The following is a 4,088-nucleotide window of genomic DNA, read 5'->3' as shown; positions in this document are numbered from 1 at the left end:
GCTTGTTCCCCATGCTCCTAGCATTAGTATATAGGCACTTGAGCCCTGTGACTGGTGCCTTTTTTGCCCCCCAGCTCCAATTCCCAAAGGGCCCCTTATTGCTTACCAGTTTATTGCTTACTTGTGCTGTATTGCTGTCCGCCCCACGGATTGCAGGTTCCCAATGTTCTCCTTCTTCAGGCTGGGCTGTCCTTGTGGGTGCCACATGGTTTGGTGGTCCACGGCTTCCCCCACCCTCATTTTCTCCTCTACCTCTATTCCTTCATCCTCTACCTTCAACATCTACTTCTATTCCTTCATCCTAGCATTTTGTGACCCAGTCATAAAATGAAACCAGGTTAGTCGGGCAGGATCTGCCTGCTGTGAACCCATACTGATTGCCCCTTAACATTATTTTACCTGCTGGTCCCCCACAAATGTGATGGTGTTTGTTGTGTGGCTGAGTAAACCAGCTCGAGTTTCCCCAGAGAGTGAGTGTGTGTGTGTGTGCGTGCGCGCACATGCATTCCCCCTCCCCCACATTCTCAAAGCATAGCCCTCTTGGTTGCTTTCCTGTGAGGCTGTAGCTCAGTGAGCTTCAGCCCTCTTCCTCCCTACCCCCCTTCTCCCCCAACCTGCCCCTACTAGATTCACCAGCCCTGCTGAATATTTTTTCTTTATTGCCTTCCCTGCCCTCATGTTAAACAATAGCAGGGCAGGAAACTTTTTTTTTTTTTGGGGGGGGGGGGAGGGAGAGAGGGGGGGGAAGAGAAGCCTGCAACCTCTGCTGCAGGGGCACACAGGACTCCAGTAGGGAGCCAACAGGGCCAGGCCCCCCCCCCCCCCCCCGAGGAGTTCCCAAGCCCCCTTCCCATAATCAGGGACCAAGGGCAGTGGGAAGGGCTCCTCTTCAGCTTCCTCCAAAGCTGGGGGTGGGAAGGGCAAAGGCCTTACCCCCAAGCCTAGACCACCAGCACCTGAAGGGACCAAGTGCGCTACACCAGCCAGCACAGCCACTCAGCCTGCCCCTGGCCCCAAGGGCCTTGACCACTGCTGCTACAGTCAATGAGTGCAGGTTGTGCAGGGGGTGGGGGGGTCAGAGTGGCAGGAAGTGATCAGGGAGCTGGGGAAGCCAGTGGGGACCTGGGAGAGTGATGGGGGAGCTGGAGAAGCAAGCAAGGGGCTGGGCGAGACCCCACCCCATGTTCCCTTTCCCTTCCTCCTCTAGTCCCCCTCACCCACTACTTACCTGTCAGGAACCTGAGTCCAGGTCCCTGCAGCTTGCACCACTGCTTGCCCCACGTGGGCAGGCACCATGCGTCAGCACCAGTGCAAAGGCCAGCCAGAGATGCTCTGGCTGGCTACCGGAGTGTCTGTGGAGCACCAAGCCTCTGGTTGCCTCAGGGCATGGTCCAGGACTGTGCTCTGCCCTGCTTTTTTCCCCTCAAGGTATTCTTTGATACCTGGATCTCCAAATTTGCAGCACAGGGAATGTTTTTTTTTGTTCCCAGCATGTCTTGCACCATCTTGAAGGACTTTGAGACTCTATAAGAGGCACATCCATGCTCATCTGGATGCACCCTTATAGACCATACTAACTATCCCTGAAAGCATTGCATATGATCATATGCTCCATGCATCAATGCCATATTGTTCTGGGTAGAGGCTAACCCCATATATAAATTTTATGGGGTTTTGTGGGGTAGGGTCAACTTGTAACAGCAGTCATATCATACTTAGACCATACTAAATATGTATAAGGTTAAGTTGTAGTAAAAGTCTAAACCTACTGTGAATAGTCTAACATGTTAAAGGTTAACAGTTTCTTGCCTGTATAGCTCTAGCAGTAGAGGTCTGGCAAGCAGGCCTTACCCAGAAGCCAAGAGGGAAGGGGGAAGTGATGCATGGAGGCTGGGAGCAATGCATTCTGGGATGCTGTGGGACTGCAAATTGCTCATTTTATCTGTGGAACAGACTGAAGTTATCCTAAAATGAGCTAGGTAGCATAGCTCAAAGTTGACTGTTGCCTGAAATGGTTGTAATCTTGAGACTCTCAGAGGGCACTTGATAAGCTTTAATGTGCTGACACCATGTTTTAAATGTCCTTGATATGGTCTTCATTTTAATTTCTCTATAGCTGCGCTGTAAGAGAAGAGTCCTTTTTGGATAGCTGTAGCATTTCTAAGAAGCACAAGACTAGCTTAGTAAGGCCTCAGAAGGCAGCAGTGTAGCATTGAAACAGGGATTTTAAATGGCTATAAGAATTTGGGAAACCTGAACATCTGTCCATGTGCTAAAATGCATCTGTCCCCACTATCTCCTTAAAATGTGCTAGATTTAAATAAGTGCAGTAATAAAATACTAAGAGTTTTAAAGTATCCAACTTTTTTCCCCTATTTTTGCCTATTCCTGAAAGCAAGGGATGCTATGTAGTCTAATGCCCTGTTAGTTTAAGTCAAATAAATTTTATCAACTCACTCTTTTCAGTCCAGAACCTTTTTTAAAAGTTATACCAGAAATACAGCTGGGTCTTGAAGATACCAAGGACTGTAGAATCCTTTATAGTTAGACTGAAGCTGATGGACCATTGGAAAGCACTCCCAAGCTTAGTTTGAAGTTGTTTTGCTTGAGAGGCAGCTAACTATTAGCATCAAGTCAGGCAGAAGGCAGAGCAGGGTGGCACCTTAAAGGACTAAACTTGTTCAGAAAGGCATAAGCTTTTATAGGCTACAGTTGCTAACTGATGAAGGCTATTGGCTAAAAAAAAAAACCCAAAAAAAAAACAAAACTTACACCTTTCTGAATGAGTTAAACCAAAAATACAATTCTGTCCCACCTCATAGTTTAGTCTGAATCCCATACCAGGCCAGTCACAGTAACTGGTTATCATACGATTTATTTTTTTTAAATACTGCTTTCCCCACCCCTGGAAGCAACTACTCCATAGTAGTTTATCTTACTTGTGGCCAAGCTCACTCCCCCTCACCCCTAAAACAAAAACAGAAAAAACAATGCCCAAAGTATGCATTTCTTAGCTGACAAGGTCCATCACAAGTGTGTGTGGACAAAAGACTAATATGGCCCTGTAAGGGAGTATGTATCAAGTAATTTCTTTGTCTAGGGTGTGTTGCTTTAACTTAAGGCTTAACTAGTTTTGGTTAGTCAGCCCCTTTTTATTTCTATGAAATGAAATAGAATGAGTAGTCTTACAAGTATTTTGTACTTATGGACATCCTCACTTCTAAGTTTACTATTCCATCTGTGACAAAGAGCTCTTGGACATCATAGACAGCTAAACTTGGTGACTGTTACCAAGTTCTAGGTAGCAGTAAGTGGAGATCTAGTTCTAACAATGTTATAGCAGTTTTACCCAACCTCAATTATTTCCCACTCCCCCATCCTTTTTGTTATAGGCATAACACACACGAGAACCAACAAGTTGTGCCAAGTTGGTGCTACAGTAAGAATGCCACAGACTTGAGGCAACCAAACAATTTCAGGATTCAGTGACAAAATGCAGCTTCACAAATTCCATGCCAGATTTAGTCCCCAGAAAAGTAGGTTTTTAATTTAGTTTTGCAAATGCAATATTGAAACAGGATCAATCAAACCCTCAGGTAAGTTTGTCAGCTTGTGTCATCATAATTGACATTTCATTTTGGAGAGCCTAGTGAATGCTATAATGCATGACGATTGTAAATAGGTAATGCCTGCAGGAAGGTGTTTAATTCCACAAGTTGTGTTAAAATGCTTAAGCCATAAAAAAAAAAAAAAAAAAAAAAAAAAGTGTGTGTATATATACATATACATACACATATACACACACCTATAGACACATGGACTGGAGGAAAAGAATATAGGAGATATTGTAACGGGATACGTATTTATTTAGAATGAATGGGTTTAACCCACTTCAGAGCAGGTTAACATCTCATTTGTTTTGTGCTTTCACATGCCAATTCACTTTAGACTACCAGTATGCATCTTATGCTGAACAGACTTTATCCTTTCTAAAGGCAAAGTAAGTTTAAACTGCAGAAGTTAAAAAACACGGGATGATTTCTAGCTGAAGTAGGTTAATATAAGCAGTACAAAAATGGTGCAAGATG

The sequence above is a fragment of the Alligator mississippiensis genome, chromosome 1, assembly GCF_030867095.1.
Source record: "Alligator mississippiensis isolate rAllMis1 chromosome 1, rAllMis1, whole genome shotgun sequence".
Lineage (NCBI taxonomy): Eukaryota > Metazoa > Chordata > Crocodylia > Alligatoridae > Alligator > Alligator mississippiensis.
Note: the sequence above shows the minus strand (reverse complement) of the source record.